Raw genomic sequence first — 21,663 nt, 5'->3', positions numbered from 1 at the left:
GCTCGCACGAGGGTCTCCAGAGGCCCGGGTGGTGTGGCTAGCTGGGATGGTCTGAGAGCCCGGGTGCACATCAGCCAGCCCGTGCACTGGACAGGCCTCACACATGCTCCCTTGAGCCAGAGTGGCGTGTACCCTGCGCCTGTTCCTCCCCCCCACACGGACATTGACAAGGCTTCTGCTGAAACGTGTCTTGGAAACTGAATCAAAATCTTTTGTCTCCTCCCCCATGTGCAGATAACCACAGCAGCAGGGAGAGAAAACACCCCTTTTAATGAATGTCACGCATTAGCCCTGAATTGCTTTCTGCTCCCCTTCTGGCGTCCGGGCGCTCCTGAGAACGTTCGTTTCCCCGTGGGGAGGGTGAGTGTGAGGGGAGGTGCCGTCCACACTTCACACTCTGTTTCTTGTTAACCACGATGTCTCTGAACCACACGGTCTCTGCCTCCACGTCCCGTCAGAGCTGAGTAGGAGCTGATGGGAGACCAGCTTTGCCTCCTCGCACAGGTGTCCCGCCTTCCTGAGAGGTGACACTCGCTGAGTTCTGGAGCCGGGGACCGTGCCTGGCAGGTGGCTGGCCCCCGGCGAGTGTTTCTTTGGTGCCTGCGACTATGGATGCGTGGAACCCAGCACATGGCTCGTGTGGGTTCCTGTCCTCACACCTCCGTGTAATTGATTAGCTCATTCAGCGAGAACTTTTCGCACATCTTGCGGTGTAACCAGGGCGCCAAGGGGGCCTTCCTGAGGGGAGATGAGATACGCCCGTGGAGAGCTCCCATGCTAAAGGTGATAAGGCTTGAAAACGAGGAGCTCGGCCAAATGTTAGGAATTCAAGGGAAGACTGTAGAGTGAGTAGCATTGAAGGATAAATAGGTCAAAATAGATCTCCCCCATATTCCCTGACTGTGTTATGGATTTATGTGGCTTTGCAATATTTGTCATCTTAACTGTGAAACAGGAGAGGCACGGGGTAGACCAGAAAGAGGGGAAGTACCAGGAATGGCTAGAGGGGCCGGGTTGGTGGGGCCCAGCGGAGTGTCAGGAAGAGAGCAGCTTCAGAACCCAGGTCACAAGATCCTCCGTGTGAGCGTCATCTTTCTTGCATGCGTGACATTTGGGGAGGTCACCCTACCCCTGGGAGCCTCTGTGCCTTCATTAATAAACAAGAGTGAGAGATCCCTTTTGTTAGGGTAGCGATGGCATTTGAAATGCAACCATGGGGTAGGTGCAGGGCTTGGGACACAGGAAAACACCAAACCATGTGGCTCTTCATCCTTCGAAGGGGACGGTTGGGGTCTGAGTCGTGTAGTAGGAGATAGAGCTGGAAAGGCAGACTGGAGTCCCTTTGTCTAGCAGCGGGTGGACGAAGAGGTGTCATAGTTCAGGAACCCCTAGGAGCAAACTCAGAAACACCGTCAAAGGCAGGTGGTCTATTCTGTCTGTTTGGGATGTAATCCTGGGAAACCTAAGTAGGTTGTGGGGAGCCAAGACAGGAGACCAGAGGCCTCTGGTACCAAACCAGCGACACAACAGGACACCTGGCCATCAGTCCCAGGGGAAACTCTGAGAGGTGGTGTAGAACACCAGAGGGAGGGGCTGGTGAGGACCCCAGGGTATTTGTCTGCCGTCACCCTAGGAGGTGCTCCTGGGGTGCTCAGTCCCGTGGGTGCTTGGCCTGCCCCGGAAGAAACTCTCAGGCCAGCAATTGTTACACTGAACATTGAACAAAAATTTAACCGCATAAATTTATTTGTTTATTTATTTAAATGTTTATTTTTGGGAGAGAGAGGCAGAGCACCAGCAAGGGCAGTGGGCAGAGAGAGACGGAGACAGGAATCTGAAGCAGGCTCCAGACTCTGTCAGCACAGAGCCCGATGTGGGGCTTAGACTCACAAACTGCCAGATCATGACCTGAGCCGAAATCAAGAGTCGGACGCTTAATCCATGAGCCACCCAGGCACCGCCCCTTAACTGAATAAATTTAAGGATCAGATTGGCTTTATTCAGTTATTGATGAGTCAGGCAGCTTCCTGTCTAGCAAACAGAAAGGAGCTCCAGGGAGCAGCAGAGAAGAAAGTTTTTTAGAGGCGAGAGAGAACAGCAAAAAGGAAATTATTAGCAAAGAATGTATTGTGTTAAAAAATTGTTAATGTTTTATTTACTTTTGAGAGAGAGCACACGTGCACACAAGTGGGGGGGAAGAGAGAGAGGGAGAGAGAGAGAGAGAGGCAGAGGATCTGTTAGCACAGAGCTCGATGTGGGGCTTGAACTCATGAACTGTGAGATCATGACCTGAGCCAAAGTCAGATGCTTTACCGACTGAGCCACCCAGGTGCCCCAAGAATGCATTATTTTAGGCTAGATTGCCCTCCTAAGGGAAACGGAAGGGGTCTATCAGAGGATTACTTATTAATGCTGACCAGGAAATTTCCAGGTTGGCTGGTTAAAAGTCACATTCCTGGCATGTAGAAGCTGCAATTAGATTAGGTATTAAATCTTGGTTTGCTGACTTTGGGGCTTAGGCCAAGCCACTCCATTTTGGGCTTGCCGTCTAATTTTTAGTAATTACTCCCTTTTGATCAGACTCTCAGCCTGACAGAGAGGTGATCAAAATGTAAGGCCTTAGCACTGTTTTCAGCTATTGCTCTGTAATTCTTACAACTTTTGTGGATCCTCGGTGTGGGAATTCACAGACCATGGCATTTCTTGCTTCATCTCTGTGATATTCATAGGCCACAACTACAGCTTCACAATTTTTAAGTTGGCCATTTTCTTCATTCCTTTTCTGATGTTCTGGTCTCGGGGAGGTCATTTGCTTGGTTAGTGGCTATGGACATGCGTTTTTGAGAAAATACAGTGTACCAGGGAGATTATTATGATTATTACCAGTAGGGTAATTTCCAGTGTTTGGAGGGTACTTCAGGGCCATGGTTCCCAAGACCTAAACTAATCAAAATCAGATAAGCCAGAGAAAGATCTCATTGAGGGAATCATCTTTTTATGCTAAGTGGCTGGCTCAGTGATCTCAGTTAACGGACTTTCCCCTTCGCCAGTGTTAATCCAGGTGCGGCCAGGTGGTGGTGGCCACAGCACAGATACCTCCTCACTCAGCTAAAAGACCATCCAGGGCTGTTCTGTTATTGAGAATAACGCTGGCTCGAGAGTGAGGATCTTTTTTTGGGTATCTACTGTGTTAGCAGTGGATTCTGCAGCACAGACTCCACTCAAGACTTAAGGAAAGGTTTCCGATCGTAGTCTCATTTACATTTACTCCTCACTAGGGAACAGATGGCCTTGCCAACTGAGGCATACCCTGAGTCGTGAATGCCTCCTGGCGATGCCTTTCTAACTCAATGATGTAAATCCTAGAGTAGTCAACCAGTGAAGTGTCTTCATTCATTTGCAAGAAGTTAGAGGCTCCGTCAGCTAGCCCGAGCGACAGTGCCTGGCTCTGTGCCAGCCATCAAGGCACTCCCAGATCCCAGGAGAGTAGTGACCACTACCAACAAAGACAGAGTCTCTTGGGGCCCCCACTGCTTCCTGCTAAGGTGGCCTTGTGAATGCGTTGACTCACAGGGAGGGCAGCATTTGCCCGTTCAAGCCATGGGTCAGTTAAGGTTTCTCTTTGCCTGAAATAAAAAGTTGTTCTAAATTCCAGAAGCTACCCCGTGCCCCTCAAACTTCTCAGTGGCCCAGGATACACGGATTGAGGGTGTTAATCTTTCCAGGCCAGTGCCAGTGTTAAGGAAAGAACGGGAAGAAGAAAGGGTGCACGTTGGGTTCAAGTGTGAAGGTTTGATCTGGCATCTTGGGAGGAAGCAGTCTACCTTGATGTCTGCTGCTCCTTCCTAGTCAGTGGAGTTTGGAGGCCTTAGCGTCTGTACCCGACCAGATGTCATCTGGCCCCTCTTCAGCTGTGAGATGCATATCTAGGGTTTAAGTCCATGAAATTTGACTGGGCAGTTAAGGGGACCTGGTATGGTGCCTTCCAAGGACATTCAGTGAAGGGTGGTCTTTGTTTTTACTGACTCCCAGGTCCGAAGGGTGGGAGAAGATTGGAAATGTTAGTGTGGAGAGTCGTAGTCAAATTTTTGCGGAAACTAGAAGAATTCAGCTTTATGACAGAACCTCAAAGACAATTAACAGGATTAGAAACAAATATAGATAAAGGTGTAAACATAATTTCCTCCCTCTACAATTACTTTCATTTTTTATAGTAAAGCTAATTTGTTTGCATTAAACTTTGCCTAATTATTTACATAAGTGCAGCAAGAATAGTGCTTGACTGCATAAGCTCTTTTTTAAAGATTGCTTTGCTGGGACGTTGTAAGCAAGAGAACAGGCCGATTTTTTTTTTCCCCAAGGGGCTTTATTTGGTCTGTAAAGTCAACCTTAATTCTTTAAAATGGTCCAGTCATATCTGAGTCTATGTATCTCTCTCTCTCCTCTCTCTCTCTCTCTCTCTCTCTCGATATTTCCAGTCAAAGCCTTGGTAACATTTCCAATGGTTTTAATTGTTTTCTGTTACAAAGAGAATTGATTCTTCTTGAACTCCTGTAAACACCTACTTATTTTGCCATGAAAGGAGTACTGAAGAGATTCGAAACTCTGGAGGGATTGATGTGGAGAAAAAGATGTTTCATTTTTGTTTTTGTTGTTCACAAAGGTATATCTTACCAAATTGTAGATAGCGAGATGAGGGTTTCCTAAAATCTGGAAAAGCAGAACATTAGAGAACCAGCAGTGTATTAAAGAAGAACTCATAAAAATTATCATCATCTTCCTTGGGTCATTCAGTTCTATGTAATTAATTCTTGTTGGTTTTAATCTTTCGTGCAAAGTTTCATGAAGCCACCAGTTTCTCCATTAGTGTTCTGTAAATTCTTACTCTATTCAGTGGTGGGATCTGTTAGCAGAACCTTTATCAAAGTGATCAGAAACCTGTATAGTAGAGTGTTTGTCAGATGCCTTTCCGTGAATTTCTCTGAAAGTGAAACACATTTGCAGGAAGCTTTTGTAAAGTATCTGAGTATAACAATAACTGCCTGTAAATGATAAGGCTTAAAAATGGCCATGGTTAAAGGTCCGATGAGAGTTTTTTAGGATGCATTTGACCAGGAAATTTGGTTATTTTTGTAACCTACAATATTTTGTGATAAGAACTGGAATTATAAGTGTTTACATCCTATTAGGACATAATAGATCTTCAGAAGTTTCATATAGTTTCTGGGGCACCTCTATCAAATAACCTATATCCGCACAAATAGGATCTAAGAAGGTTTACTATCACCTATTTGACCATGTTTCCCATGTAATTTATCACACTAAATAAGCCTAATTAGTTTGGGATCTTTCTTTTTGTAAGGAGAGAGAACAAATCATTTGAGATGTTCCTGGATCTTTTGGAAAAATCCCAAAGTTAGTTCAAAGTCAAAAAGAATTTTATTTTTGGGAAGTTTGTCAAAAATATCAAAAGCTTTGGATGCTTGGTCAAATAAGATCATGGGTCTCTGTGAAATAATACTTGGTTATTCATCTGACCTAAGTTACAATTAAAAAGTAACAACTAAAAATTTTGTTGGCAAATACAGAAAGTTAGTTATAAAAAGGTGTATCTCTTTTAATATTAAAGACTCCGTTTTCTTTCCTAAGTAATCGAAGACCGGATAATGATAGAATATAGAATGTTTTACCTGACAGATTATTTCAAAGGTAAAGAAAAATCTTGGTTTACAATTTCTTACTAAGAGCAGACCAGTAATCTAAGAAGACTCTGTCTTCTTAACAGAGAGAAAGAAAAAAGCCCAATTTTAATTTTACCCTGGTGTACCGTTAATATTGAAACTCATTTTTAAATAAATTCATTTGAGTATCAGCCAGCTGGACCACAGATTAAAATTCCTTTTCAAAGATTCCTTTTCCACAAACCTTCTCTAACTTTCTGTTTTACATTTAGATTTTGTCCCGTGTTTTCTGTCTTTAAATAACCAGCCTCACTTTAGGGCAAAATTACTTTTCCCTCAACAGAAATGCATTTCCATTCCTCGTACCTTCTTTTACTGAAAGCACACATTCTAATTTCTTGCATATGGAGGCGTTTCCCTTACTATTTCTAGCGGCTTTAAATATATATGTGTCTATATATTTGGCATACAAAACCCTATTAGTTTTAGATGTCTATTGTAGTAATTCAGTATTTTTATATTTTAGGAAATAATCCCCATGATCAGTCTAGTTACATCTGTCACCATGCAAAGTTATTACAATATTATTGACCATATTTCCCATGCTGTACATAACATTCTCATGACTTATTTATTTCATAACTGGAAGTTTGTACCCCTGACTCCCCTCTTTGGTAACCCAACAGTTTGTTTTCTGTGTTTATGTATCTGTTGAGTCTGTTTCTGTTTGTTTTGTTTTGTTTTATTTTTTTTTAGATTCCACATATAAGTGAAATCATGTGGTATCTGTCTTTCTCTGACTTACTTCACTTAGCATAATACCCTTTAGGTCCATCCATGTTGTAAACGGCCGGATTTTTCTTTTCATGGTGGACTGTTAAACACACACACACACACACACACACACACACGCAGATTCTTTACCCGTTCATCTACTGATGGACCCTTAGGTTGCTTCCATATCTTGGGTTTTATAAATAACATTGCAGTGAATATAGGGGTCCATGTATCTCTTCCAGTTGGTGGTTTTGTTTTCTTGAGACAGATTCCTAGCAGTAGAATTGCTGGGATGTAGGGCAGTTCTATTTTTAATTGTGTGAGGAACCTCCATACTATTTTTCATAGTAACTGCACCAATTTACATTCCCACCAACAGTGCATGAGCGTTCCCTTTTTTCTACTTCCTTGCCAACACTCGTTATTTTTTTAATCTACCTTATAATAGCTTATCTGACAGGTGTAACGTGGTTTTCATTTGCATTTCCTTGATGATGGGTGATGTTGAGCATCTTTTCATGTGCTTGCTGGCCATCTGTGTGTCTTCTTGGGAAAAAAGTCTAGTCAGGTCCTCTGCCCATTTTTTAATCAAAAATTTTTTGATATTAAATTGTGTAAGTTCTTTATATATTTTGTATACTAAGCTCTTATCGGATGTATGATTTGCAAATATCTTCTGCTGTTCAGTAGGCTGCCTCTTTGTTTTGTTCTTGGTTTCCTTTGCTGTGCAAGAGTTTTTTAGTCTGATCTGATCACATGTGTTTGTTCTAACTTTTATTGCCCTTGCCTGAGGAGACTGGTCCCAAAACAATATTGCTAAGACCGATGTCAGAGGGCTTACTGCCTCTGTTTTCTTCGAGTTTTATGGCTTCAGGTCTTCAGTTCAAGTCTCTAATCCACTTTGCATTTATTTTTTTATATGGTGTAAGAGAGTGGCCCAGTTTCATTCTTTTGCATGTTGCTGTCCAGTTTTCTGACACTATTTATTGAAGTGACTCTTTTCTCCATTATATATTCTTGCCTCCTTTGTCATGGATTAAGCGACTCTATCAGTGTGGTTTTATTTCTGAGTTCTCTATTCTATTCCACTGATCTTTGTGTCTGTTTTTGTGCCAGTCCCATACTATTCTGTTTAGTACAGTTTTGTAGTAGAGGTTGAAGTGGTGGAGAGGGGTAGCTCTACCTTTTTTCTTCCTTTTCAAAATTGCTTGAGCTAATCACATATGTTAATTAGAATTCTTAACCCTTAGGAATCTTATTAACTAAGGAGTAAACAATTGCAAACTTTTACATTAGCATTTTGTAAATCAGCAGGCTTATGAGTACTTGTCATGATTTCTAGAAATGGGCCTTTTTCAGAGAAAAATTTTCAGTGTGCATAAAACCATGTTTGCTAATAGACTCAAATATCTTTGGTTCCTCTGTAAAAGGAAGCAAAATGTGGATAAGTCTGTTTTCAGTAAGTAATGTTTCAGTATGTTTATCTTACTTGGAAATGATCTGGATATTCAGTGTATTTAACTTAACTCATTATTTAACTTAACTTAGCAAAACTTAAGGTTTCAGGTTACCAAAAAGATAAAGGGCAACTATTTAAAAAACTTACCTAAAGCATTTTTATCCTACTTACATGTGTTCAGTTTACTTGTTTATTTTTTAAGTTTATTTCTGTTTTTTTAAAAACTGTTTTTTATTTATTTCTGAGAGAGAGAGAGAGAGAAGAATGAGCGGAGGAGGGTCAGAGAGAGGGGGAGACACAGAATCCGAAGCAGGCTTCAAGCTCTGAGCTGTCAGCACAGAGTCTGACAAGGGGCTTAAACTCACGAACCCTGAGATCATGACCTGAGCTAAAATCAGATGCTTAACCCGCTGAGTCACCCGGGAGCCCCCAATTTACTTTTTCATAACAACTATTTTCACATTACCCACAAAAACTTCGTGAGACATTAAAGTCAGCCATTGTACCAAGCTCTTTTTCATATTGACAAATTTTATAACAGAAATAGCATGACCTTTTATGTGATTAGTAAACATGGGTGGGATAAAAGTATTATATTAGATCCTGATAACTAAAGACGTGTATATTTTAATTAAACCAACAAACTTAAAGTAGCTTTAATACTAAATCTCTTCCCATCCCAGATCATGTGAGTCTAAAAAGCAGTGGGTTAGTTTCTTTTGTATTTCTGAGATTTAGAAATACTTGATTTGTAAGTGCTTATAGTTAAACCAATTAAATAGAGCTTTGAGGGGCGCCTGGTGGCTCAGTTGGTTAAGCGTCCAACTTTGGCTCAGGTCATGATGTCAAGGTTCGTGGGTTCGAGCCCTGCATTGGGCTCTGTGCTGACAGCTAGCTCAGAGCCTGGAGCTTGTCTTCAAATTCTGTATCTCCCTTTCTCTCTGACCCTCCCCTGCTCATGATCTCTCTCTCTCTCTCTCAAAAATAAATAAAACATGGGGCACCTGGGTGGCTCAGTTGGCTGAACATCCGACTTCAGCTGAGGTCATGATCTCACGGTTCGTGGGTTCAAGCCCCGCATTGGGATCTGTGCTGACAGCCAGCTCAGAGCCTGGAGGCTGTTTCAGATTCTGTGTCTCCCTGTCTCTCTGACCCTCCCTTGCTCATGCTGTTTCTCTCTCTCTCAGAAAAAAAAAAAAATTAAAAAAATAAATAAAACATGAAAGAAAGAAGGAAAGAAAGAAAGCAAGCTTTGATATTTACTAGAATTTGGCTAGGATTTTCATTAATTTCAATGTTAGTTTTCCTTAGATATTTGAAGGAATAACATAACAGTTTACCAGAAAACCCCTCAGAGTCCTATCAGTTTGGGGAGGGGCTAATACAGGGGTAGAGAGGGGGCCTTTGGAGTTGGTGGTTAAAGAATTTGCATAGAGCTTTGGAGAACCATCTCTTTTACAATGTCCCACTAAGACACTGATTTCTGGGCCAGTGTTTTGCTACTGGGCCCCTAGGAGAGTGTGATGTGGGAGGCCCAGGAGTCCTTTTACGTGCCCTGCCGTGTAGCTGCAGAGCTAATGATTCGGTGGGCTTTTGTTTATGACCTTGCGTCTTTAAATTTTTATTAGCTTTTTACAATGAATTTTTAAATGAAGTTGTTTCGGGCTCTTGAAGCCTTTCAGAGCTTCTACATACCTATTAAAATAGGTATCCCATTCTGTTTGCTTGTTATGGGAGCCCTTCCAAGCGTACTTCTTAAGTAAAAAATCTTGTCCAACTGGAATGTCCCCCTAAGGCCATTGTAATTCCGAGTTGTCTTAGTAAGACTTTGCCATTTTTGTAGATATTTATAGCTTCCAAGACTGCAGTTTTTAGACATAAAATAAGCAGGTGTCCTGAAAGATGGCATGTTTGACTCCTTAGAAATTAAGGATCCCATCTTTATTATTACAGCTGACCCTGAACAACCAGAGGTTAGAGGTGATGACCCAGTTTGCAGCCAAAAACCTGCGTAGAAGTTTTGACTTCCCCAGAACGTAGCAATAGCCTGCTGATGACTAGAAGGCTTATCAATAACATAAACAATTGGTTAACACATATTTTGTATCTGATCTGTGTTATACACTCTACTTTTATAGTAGAGTAGGCTAGAGAAGAGAAAATGTTGTCAAGGAAGTCATAAGGGAGAGAAGATACTTTTACAGCACTGTACTGTAAAAAATCTGAGGATTGCTCAAGTCTGTGTTGCTCGAGGGTCAACTGTATTTGTTTATTATTATTATTATATTTTTAGACTAGCTTTTCGGTTTCTCAGAGTCCCATCAGTGCCTCAGGAGGATGGGCCTCGAGATGGGGGATTGTGTGGTTTTATCGTATATCTCATGACATGGACATTTTTTTGAGCTAGGCAGGTGGCCTCCTGTCAGTCTGACCATTCTGTGACCAACTTACCCTCACAGGGGAGCCTTTGGGTTGGGTGGAGAGCATGCTAACAGCTTTTAAAAGCTCAACCCGTGCCCACCAATTTTGTGGCTCTTTGGCCTCTGAGATCCCCATTAGCAATTAGCCTTTACCTCCCGTGCACATTAGCAGAAACCAGCAGTGACTGAGGAAACAAAACTGTGGACCTCAGCAGTAACCAGAGAACTAGGGTCTAGGGAAAGGATTGGCCCAGTGGACCCCAAAGAATGGGGATGGCAGACAGATTCTATGCACGTGGAGAAACTGCACCTGCTATCTGTAGTTCCCAGTGTGGAATCTGGGGAATGACTTCAAACAAATGGGAAACTGCAGATGAAAATACCAGCCATTGCCCGTTGGAATCTGAGGTTAGAACCCAGGGCCGGGGTTTTGAAGTCCCCATGCACTGGCCAGTAGCAGCCTCTGTGTGCACCTCTGGGACTTCCTATGGAGCCTTGGACTGGGGAGAGGGCTGACTCAGCAAACCTCAGCAAATGGGGACTGTGGCCCAGGGGCCCCACATGCTATGGAGTTTACATACTTGCCACTGATGGCTCCCACGTGAATCTTGGGACAGAGTTAAGCACTGGGGTTTATAGTCAAAAACTTGGGAATTGGGAACTGAAAAGCCAATTAGGTCAGGAGCTCAGTGCGAAGAGGGCAGAGCTCAGATCCAAGACCAAACTGACCCCCAGCCCTTGGAAATGACAAGAAAGATCATAAACTCAAGAGGGTTCCCAGGGTACCATACTTGTGCTTCTCTTTGTTTCCCAAACCATTGAAAGTCTCCTTTACTTCTGGTGCTGCCACCAAATCTGTTAAATAACAGAAATTTGGCTGAGTAAATTTGAAGATCTACTTGGCTTTGATGTTCAGTGATTCGTGAATAGGGCAGCATCCCAGCTAGCAAATAGAAGGGAGCTCCAAGGAGCAGCAGAGAAGAAGGGTTTTTGAAGGCAGAGTGGAATGGAGAAAAAGAAATTACTAGCAAAAAAATGCATCGTTTCAGGCAAGGATAGAAGGCGTCTATTGGTGGGTTACCTCCTAATGCTGACCAGGAAATTCCAGGCTGTCTGGTTAAAAGTCCTCTTCGTGAAGGCTGAAAGTGCTATTAGGTTAGGTATTAAGTCTTGGTTTGCTGGTGTGAGGTTTAGGATCAGTGACTCCATTTTGAGCCCACTGTCTCCTTATTAACATGACAGAGAGGCAGGTACCAAGCACTGTGAGTCAGCCAGCAGCACTGAGTGAACAGGTCTAAGGGAAATTGGTGTTACGAGGGAAAATGAGGGTTTGCAGTGCCTTATCCAGCCTCTGCCCAACCCTATTTTTCTGCCAAACATTTGCGTGTTTCCTTCCTAGGGAATCGGCCTTACTAGTCTCTTGGCTTTGAGTTTGAGGTCATGGGCCTTGGTTGTTACAGGTTCCCACCTTTGCGCTGAAACCAGGCCCATGGGACCTACTCAGTCTCTTGGAGACACAGGTCACCACCTGCAGTAGATACTCCCACAGCCCACGTGAATGCTCTTCGCAGCAACCTCTTCTCTGGGAAGACTGCGGTACCCAGGTCCTTGCGCAGAGGTGGGCTGGACCAGTGATGGAGAGGTGACCTCTGAGGAACTCTGGGGCAGGGACAGGTTTGGGGCCCAACCTGTGACACCCCAAAGACGAACATGAGTGAATCTCTTAGCGAAAAGTACACCTTTAGTCCTGTTAACTCCCCCAATAACTGTCCGCGGGAGGTTGCTGAGGGCTGGACAGCCTTCAGAAACACTGACTCACTCTCTGGGTCCTTCGAGGCTTCTGCTTTAGAGAATGGGGCATTCTGTCAGAAGCCGCCAACTATGATTTCAGACTGCACAAGTCTGCTGGCTGGAGAGGAGATGAATGACCGAAGGGAGAGGCAGGGAGAGAAAGCCAACCAAGTGGGGGAGTCGGCCAGCGGAAGTGAGTTTGGAAGAAACTGAGCAAGACAGCAGAGAAACGGGGATGGTGGTGAAGGAAAGCTCCCAGCTGCCTCCCCACTGCCTCCCTACCCCTGGGGGTGAGAGTAATTAGGAGTGCACTGGGAGGGCAAGAGAGGAAGACCAGGCGGAGGTTTCAGGCAGGTTTTGGGCAGCCATAATCAACCAGGGAAAAGCCATTAGAAGTGTTTGGGAATGCTCATCTGTGGACCCCTGGCCCCTCTTCGGATGCAGATAGGTTTGCATTTTTCCACCCCGGGGTAGTCCCTTTCCAGGAATCCAGACTTCTTGGAAACGTGCTATCTTTTACAAAGAAAGGAGCGAGAGAACAGAGGAGAGAATAATTTCGAGTGCCGTTCAGGAGTATTGCATAAAACTGTCATCCACGAGAAGAGCTTGGTGTCCCCTATGCAGGTGTTTCTTCCAGGGTAGCCCCTGTTGAGCAAGACCCAGTGGGCTTTAGCAAGCAAGCAGTTTCCAGTAAGAAAAAGCCCAATCGTGTGGCTTCCTGTTCGGAAGTGTTGGGACCCCAAGATAACCTGTACGCAGTGGCTCACACCTCAAAGATCGGAACACTGTCTCCACTTCGGAGGGCTGGCCAGAGTCACCCCTGAGTGCAGATGATGGGAATCAGGAGTGCTTTCCTGGCGCTCATTAGCACCTTGACCCCTCTGCTCACATGTAGCGTCTAGGAAGGGAGAGTTCGGTGCCACAGCATTTCCCCAGGGGTCTGTGCTGGAATACTGGCTACCGCGACCTTTCGTCTTCAGGAAACATGCAGGCAAGTGCCGTTGCTGCCCTGGGCTCCACATTCCTGACTTGCACATGGCGGGGTGGCTTCAGTGGCCCCCCATTAGAGCCCAGGGAAAGGGCCCATGGGACCCACTGGTGGTAGCTGTGGCTATTTAGGCATTCTGAATTCCCAGGGGCATGCTGGTAGAGAAGAGGAAGAAAGCTAGGGAGAGGTGAGCTCAGGTCTAGGGGAGATGGACATAGCTGTGCTGGGCCCTGGAGTCAAGTCAGCAACCCTATGACAAGCCAGCATGTCATGGTGGGGAGGGTGTGGGGTCTGAGTCCGGTTGGGGTCTCAGTCACGGCTGACCATGGCCTCTAATATGGGGGAGTCTAGGCAGGGGTGCTAGTATTAACACAAAAATTGATAATCCTGTGATTCAAAAGGGGTAGATCGGAGTGCACCCAGTTAGAAATTGGTCCCGTCAGTTATCAGCAAGATGGCGATGAGAAGGTGTGAGCAGGATCTGGGCCCATCCGCTGGGAAAACGAGGCCAACCCGTGCTGTCTGGGTTGTTAGGACTCAACGGGGCGGCTAGGATTTGGGTAGGACCCCTGTCCCAGCACTGCGCTGAAGTCACGTTGGTGAATCAGTCACAGTGGGTACTGAAAGGGGGGTGTGCCACGGTGCCGCGAGAGGTCCCCCAGGTCCTTCAGGTCCCCCAGATGCCGGGCTGAGGTGGCCAGCACATAGTTGGTGCTTTACAAATGAATGGACGAAGTGGAGTTCGAGGACTGACCTGCTGCTGGAGGGGGTGGGGGCCGGCTGGGCGGCCCAACCCAGACTTGCGAGGAGCCTGTGGTGTAAAGGCGTTTGGGGCTGCAGCCAGGCAGCAGGCCTGAAGCTGCAACCAAAAGTCCTTCCTCCTGGTGAGAGCGGTGCGTCTGTCTGGGTGAGCTCAGCGTCCGGAGGCTCATGGCCAGCGCTCAGTCATGCTGCCGGTTGATTCCCTGTTCCACCTGACAGCCACAGGCTCTGTGTGTCTTTCTCCTTCTAGATGGTGCAAGAAGAGAGCTGGCTGGGGTGTGACTTGAAAATCCCATCGTGCTCTGGTCCCAGCTGCCCTTTCCAGCTTGAGGGCTTTCCCTTCCACTTACCCCTTGGGCGCCAGCGCAGCTTTCTCCCCTGTGCCATTTGCTCTGGGAAGTGGGGGGCTGGGCAGTCCCGCCTGCTGAACTCCCATTCTGGGAGTGGCTGTGGGGTGCCACATTCCCGAGCCCCTTGGTTCCCTGATGAACTGTGCAGTTACCAGCCTCCAGAGAAGGAATGTCTGCAGGAGGGCGGCCGAACATCCCAGATTTCCCCAGGTGTGGAGTTGGAGGCAGAGTACCACCTTGACCTTGGTGTTTCTGGTACCCCCAGTGTGGAGAGTCAGCCTCCAATGGGTGCATGCCACCTATTCCCCTAATAGGGCATCCTTCGGTGTCTGTTTACCTTTCTTGTCCCACCAGGGGACTCCCCTGATGGGACCTGGGACCTCGCTTCTGTGATGCAGGATAGTAAATGCTCTCTCTCTGGGGTCCAGCTGACAGCTCAGGAGAGGCCGGCTTCCGGCACACGCGGGTCAGATTTAGTGAGGGCTTTTAAGGAGCCAGGTGCCCCGTGGGGCTCTGTGGATGTGGAGATAAATGACAGTCCCTGCCCTCGGGGCTCTCAAAGTCTCATGGGTAGATGGGCGTGTCAAGGAGACAAGCCCCGCAGTGTCCTGTGGGAAGCGCAGTCTCTGTTCAGAGCTGATACTCTCCTGCACATACCATACAAGGCCAGGAAGTTAAATGGTGGAAGCATTTCACAGTGGTGGGGGAATAGCTGCCGTCCTGAGCCCCCTGAGTGAGCATACCAATACCCCAGAGACTTGACTCTTCTGGAACCTTCTCCCCCCACTCTCCTTCTCCCCAGCACCTGGATCCAGGCACTAAGGATCAGGACCTGGTTTAGGAGGAGGCCCTAGGGACCCTGCTCCAGCCCTTTGGCCAGGGTCCATTTTGGAATTTCTGCTCTGCCAGGTGCTACTCAGGTTGACCATCAACCCTGGTTCTGCACAGCACAGCCGAGGCGCGAGGTGCTCATGACCCAGCAAGGGGGGCCTGATGAAAGCTCTCGGAGGGAGAGGGCGGCCGAGCTGGGTCGAAGGAGGAGGTCCAAGGAGGAGCACGGGTCGGTGTGCATCAGTCTGTCAGTGGCTCTGTGGTTTGTGTGCCTCTGACCCAGTGACACTGAACTTTGGCCCTGCCCCGCCCCCTGGACAGCTCTTCCCTCCCACAGGACAGAACCCACCTGGTCCCAGTTTTTAAGCAGGAGCTGCTGAGAATCGCTGGAGCGCTGACGACCCAGGAGCACAGAGCCAGTGCAGGGCAGGCGAGGGGCCGAGGCGAAGAGAATGCGACAGATTCTGTTGTCAGGGAGTTTACGCTCTTCTGATGGAAGCCGGGCACGTGATGCCTGGACATGGAGGTGACAGGGTCACATTCATACCCTAGTGGGCACACAGGAGTAATTCCCCGGTGACTGGAGGGCGAGGCCAATGGCAGACAACTGACTGCAGCTAGGTGAGGGGGTTTGATGAGAGCTTGGTGGAAGGAGGAGGATCCATGTCAGAACCCCAGAATGAGGCACCCCACCAAGGCCTGGGGACCCAGGGGCTGGCAGGGAGGGGTGGTGGCTCTGACGAGTGAGAGGGGACCGGCCCTGGCAGCGAGGGCTCTGCTTGGCTGGCTTATAAAGAGGAAGCCGTGGGGAGCGGGCAGGAGGAGCATCTCATACTACAGCCTTGTCACTGCGGCCACAGCGGGGTCATTCTCCTGGCCATGCCGGCCCCAGCGCTTGACCTCAGTCCTTGCACAATCCAGCGATTGCTCTAAAGGAAATAACCCACTTCTTGCCCCCATACCGACCAATTTTCCAGATCTCTGCAGACACCCAAGTGTCTACACCCAATTGTCCTACAATTCAGTTCAGTTCTGACACTGTCTGCCAGGAGTTAGTGGCAGGGCAGACCCCACAGGTAAGGGCTCAGTCCTGCAAGACTGCACCACCCTCCTACCTAAGATGCCAAATGTAAGTCCAGGTTCTCACCTGGGTTTCTGACCAACCAGCTGAGGTTGAAGTTTCCCAGGACTCCCTCCTTGGGTTCAATAGTTTGCTAGAACAGCTCACAGAACTCAGGAAAACCATGTATTTGATTGATTACCAGTTTCTTATAAAAGGATAGAAGTCAGGAGCAGCTAGGTGGAAGAGATGCATGGGGCGAGGGATGGGGGTAGGGCATGGAGCTCTTCTGTGCCCTTCCTGGGTGCGCTGACCACCCCTTCTCCCCTCCCCCGTACCTCCCTGTGTTCACTAACTGGAAGTTCTCTGAATCCCATTGTTGGGAATTTGTATGGAGGCTTCTTTATATGGCCATACTTGATTAAATCATGGCCATTGGTGAGGAAGTCCACCTCCAGTCAGATGGGGGCTGACAGTTCTAACCCTGAGATTAGAGGATTGATTCCCCTGGCTCCCAGCTCCCAGCCTAAAGCTGGTCAGGAGCCCTGAACTATTGATTGTCTTATTAGTAGACAAAAGACACTTAAAATTTTGGAAGTTCCAAGGGTTTGAGGAGTTATATGCTAGGAAATGAGAGCAGAAATCAAATATAATATATTTCTTATTATATCACACTGCTTTTGTTTTTGGAGGGGGAATAAACATACTTTAAGCTCTAGGATGTTTCAAACAATGTCCTAGATCTTTTTTAAGCACTGTTTTTAAAAAAAATTTTAAACTGTTTATTTATTATTGGGGAGGGGAGGGAGAGAGAGACAGAGAGAGAAAGAGAGAAGGGAGGGAGGGACAGAGAGGGAGACCCAGAATCCAAAGCAAGCTCCAGGCTATGAGCTGTCAGCACAGAGCCTGACCTGGGGCTCAAACTCACAAGCCGTGAGATTCTGACCTGAGCTGAAGTCAGACGTGAACCGATTGGGCCACGCAGGCGTCCCATACAAGCACTGTTTTAATTCATTTTTGTGATAGTTCCATGAAACTGACATCACGATCTCTAGTTTATAGATGAAGAAACTGAGGCCATGGGAGATTACCCAGCAGGTCACTTGCAGTCTGGAGACCCAGAGCCCATTATTTTTTGCTACCCCAAAGTTCTTCCAGAAGTTGATAGAAGAGCTAGTGAGGAGAGGGTGTGATGGAGCTTAACAGGCTGGCTTGTCTGTTGATGGGAGCACACCTCCCTGACACAGCTTGGCTTTTTGCCTTCTATGACAGAAGGATGAGGAAAGCGAGAGGTTCAACAACCACTCATGTGGGTCCCACTAGCAAGTCCCCTTTCCTCTCAGCTTTGGTCTGGGTTGAACCTCAGGGAAGCATTTCAACAGTGTGAAGGATTAGACACGAGGTAGTGTAGAAGTGGCTTCTGTTCTAACCCTCGAAGGGTCTGCGGCTCTGTATATAACCTCTTTCCCCTCTGTGACAGGCTTCTGTGTGGCATCGAGACTTCCTAAAGGAAGTTTTAGTTTGGCGTGAGAGGCGTCAGTTAGCCATTGGGCATTGTTAGCCTTGAGCCTGTGAAGGACACAGTCAGCCCCAAAACAAGGTAGAGCTCACAGGCTGGAAACAAAAGTTTCCTCCTGGGCATGAGGCTCTTTCAGATTGGGGCTGTGGAGATTAAAAAAAAAATTGGGGAAGTTAGTTACTAGGGATATCATGGAGGGAGGGATTGGCAGGTCTTGAATCTGAGAGTTGAGAGCAAGAAAGAGATGTCAAAATGATTCTTGGACAGACATGGTTAATAGATGCTACTTGCATTGCCCCTCTCTCTGTATTGTGCCCGCGGCAGACATCACTAATCGATCACAGCTCTTCCCTGCTCAGGCCATCTGTGTGAGCTGTCGCCAGCCCTCTGGCGTTGCACATCATTTGAAACGTGCTCACCACCTCCGCTGTAATGTTTCAAGTCAGGAGGGCTCAGTAGAGGTCATTTGGGAGAATCCAGGAGGTGAGAATGAGCTGTTCTGTCTATGCTTCTTCTTCCTGAGAGTCCAGGGGAATACGTATTGTGCGAACAGGAACTATAGGATGGGCAAGGTTGGGCATCACGGGTAAGCTGAACTGGGAAAAAAAAATCTCTAATTAGGCAGTAATTGAAGTCATGTGAATAGAGAGATGCCTTCCAAGAGAGGGAGGTTATGGGGAGAAGAACAGACGGCTTGTGGCCAGAGGGGAGGAAACTGCTTGTGATGCTGAAGCAAGGCAAGAGGAAAATTAACACAGAGGAGAAGCAGAATTTCCTCCACTGAGTGAGGAGGACCATCTCTGCAGCCCCCTCAATGGAAACCTCTGGAACCTTTAAGGAAGTCCAGGGCTGGGCTGCGTGCAGATCACAAGGGCTGATGCAGTTGATGCATTCCTTTTAGGTCTCCGTTGTAAGCCAGTGTTTCTCCCGGTGCCAATGTCTTTCAGGGTGCCTCCTCCCTTCCTGCAGCCTCCCACCACACAGGTCTCTTCCAGACTTGGCCCAGCTCGCCCTGCCTCCTCTACCCTGCGTGCCTCCTCCCTTCTCTGTGGCTTGCTCACGTTCTGGCGCGCTGTGCAGAGAGTGCCCGGTGCCACCAGTGGAATCTTGTCTTTCTGATGTTTACCTTGACTAATCACTCTGACACCCTCAGGTTTCCGGAGATAATGGTTCCTTCAAAGTCAAGGACTCCCTTCCCTCCCAGAGACCTGGAATTACCCTCTAACATTCAAAATGCCCTGGGCCTTAGAGCAACGTTTCTGCATTAACTCTGAGGCTGGATTGCAGTGAGGAAATCTACCCTTTTAGAAGGGGAAAATATTGCCCTCATAAGTCTTTATGCAGTGCACTTGAGCTCAGTGCTCACTTACCAATTCGCCTTTATAACTTCCATATTGAGTGAATTAAGTCCTCCATGTGGGTAGTTATTAAAGAAGTGATAAGTGCTTTATAATTCAGTAAAGGGTGGCCTGGCCATTTCATATTTTCCTAAGGAAATTGGCCACCCAAAGGGCAGCACTTTCAGGACCCCTGGGGCCAGCTGATTTTAGGCAGAAAGCTTGCACTATTGGATTACTTTCAAGCCAGCTGCTCTGGCCTGGACCAGACTCTCCTTCTCCTTCTTGCTCAGACTTTTCTCCTCCAAGGCCCATTGGGGAGAAAGGGTCAAAGGCAACATGTCTCTCCCTGCCTTGGGCTTTTTCTACGATTCATCAAAGACCTCTTCTTTCTCTTCTGGTTCAAAGCTGAAATGTCTCTTGAGGTTTTTATGATCAGTGTGGTTTGACTTTTCATCTGTAGACCAGAGGAGAATGTCCCCTAGAGTCCACGAGGTTCTGACCTCCCCACTTCCTATCCCCCAACCCCATGGGTACAGCTTGCTTCTTTATACCTCAGTCTCTTCAAATGGTTGGAGAAAGTACAGGTCCTGTCCAAACTTTGGCAACCATAGGGTTTTCGTGACTTGGCTGCAAGGTCCTCCGGTTGTGAGGAAGGACAATCATTTATTAATTTGTTCATTCAAATTTTCTGCCATGTACAGGGATACAGTTGTGGATACAGCAGTGACCCAGATAGACAGTTGCCTGCCCTCACGGAGCTTGCATTTTGTTAGTAAAGAGACACAAGAAACAAGTCAATGTGGGAAAGTTACAGATTTTGCCAAGTGATCTACAGGAAATCGCGTTTCTCAATGTTGGCATTATCGTCCTTTTGGACTGGAATCATGATGTGTTCTGAGGGGGCCTAAGTCACATCTTTGGCCTCTACCCTCTGGACCTTGCCAGTTGTGACCATCAAAAATGTCCCCAGTCATTGCCAGATGTCCTCTGGGGAAGAGAATCTGCCCCTGGCTTGAGAACAGTTGATCTAGAGGAAGGTAATAAAGAAGGACTTGGGCTAGGTTGGTCAGGGAATCCTCTCTGAGGAGATGACATTTAAGGAGATTCCAAGTACTTTTAAGGGTGAAGCCAAGTGCAAGGGCCTTGAGAGGAGGAGGAGAGCTTGGTGTTTTAGAGAACAGAAAGGAGACCACCGAGACTAAAGCCAGTGAACAGGGTCGGTTTGTTTGAGCTGAGGAAGGAGACGCCTGAGCCAGACAAGAGGGACCTTGCTGGCTGTGATGGAGTCTGGATTTCATCCCAAGTGTGTGAAGAGCCACTGGAGGTCCATTTATGGAGGGTGGGTGCAGTGGGGGAGGGCAACGTGATCACATCTATGTTTTGAGAAACTCATTCAAGCTTCCGAGTGAGGGACAGATTTTTAGTCAGGCCAGAGTGGAGGTAGTGGTCTTTGGGAGAGGTGAGGATGGTCTGGGCTCAGGTGAGGTGGTTGGAAAGGGACGGAGCTGACATGCCTCGTGGAGGTGGACTTCCTCAGGTGCAGATAATGCAGGAAAGGAGGGATCACTCACTGATGAAGTTTGGCTTAGACCCCTGGGTGTTGCCACTCCTATTTACCGGGACAGAGAGGCCCAAGTGGTAGGAAAGCAAGGGCTGATGTTGGACCTAGTGATATGTCTGGAAAGAGCCTGGGAAATCTGACCAGAGACACAGATTTGGGTGCCCACACAGATTTGGGTGCTTTCGGTGTGTAGGTGGTGTTCAGAGGAAGCATGTGGGTGAGACCACCATGGCATGGTGGGGAGCAGGGAGCCCCCGGGGCAAGACCTGGGAGACACCAACATATAGCAGTCAGAGAAAGACTCTGGGCCCTGCAGAGGACACTAGGAAGAAGTAGTCAGGGGAGTAGAAAGAAACTCAGAAGAGAAGAGTCAAGAACTCCGTAGAGAAGAGAATATTTCAAGAAAGAGAGAGTGGTTATTAACCAGGTAAAATGCCCCCCCTGAGAGACTGGGTAACCAGACAGCAGAGAAGAGTCTGCTGAGCTTGCCAGCATGGAAATCACTGGTGGCCTTGACAGTGCAGCTTCAGTAGAGTGGTGGGGACGGAAGACTAATTGGGATGGAGAATCCAAGGGAGGTGAGGACGGATGTGGTTACTCCCATTCCTGTGGGAGTAGACAGATCTGAAAACATTTGCTGTGAAGAGATGTAGCGACATGGGGTAGTAGCTGGAGGAGGACATGGGGTGAAGGAGGTTTTCCTTTTAAATGGGCTCTTCTAGAACATGTTTGGATGCTGATGGAAAAATCTAGTAGAGAGAGTGAGGTACAGAGAAGAGAGGGAGAGACGAGGAGGAGGAGTCCCTGGGAAGGTGAGAAGCGTTGAGGGCAGGGGAAGGTCCGTGCAGAGAGCTGATGGAGTATTGATACGCTGTCGATCATTTTGTGGGTTCCCTAATGCATTCATTCATTCATTCATTCATTCCTTCGGTTGTCACTGGAGACACATACTTTTGGTCGGTGCCCTTGGAAAACCCCTGATCTGGTGAAAGCCATAGTCACGTGGGGAGGGGAAAGATGGAAAAGATGTGCCAAGGTGCCAGAAGCCCATCTCATCTCCTCCTGTGTTTGAATGGTGTGCCCTGCGCCACATCCTTTTTCAGAGATCAACTTCAAGGTGCCTG

The 21,663-nt window shown here is 47.2% G+C and overlaps 1 protein-coding gene across 1 annotated transcript in view; it reads left to right on the top strand.

Moving 5' to 3' along the window:
* NTRK3 (neurotrophic receptor tyrosine kinase 3) overlaps positions 1-21,663 on the top strand; it is a 353,170-nt gene that overhangs the window by 46,847 nt on the left and 284,660 nt on the right.

This window comes from Crocuta crocuta, unplaced genomic scaffold, assembly GCF_008692635.1.
Source record: "Crocuta crocuta isolate KB4526 unplaced genomic scaffold, BGI_CrCroc_1.0 scaffold7, whole genome shotgun sequence".
In the NCBI taxonomy this organism is placed as follows: Eukaryota; Metazoa; Chordata; class Mammalia; order Carnivora; family Hyaenidae; genus Crocuta; species Crocuta crocuta.
Note: the sequence above shows the minus strand (reverse complement) of the source record. Positions and strands in the feature narration are given on the sequence as shown.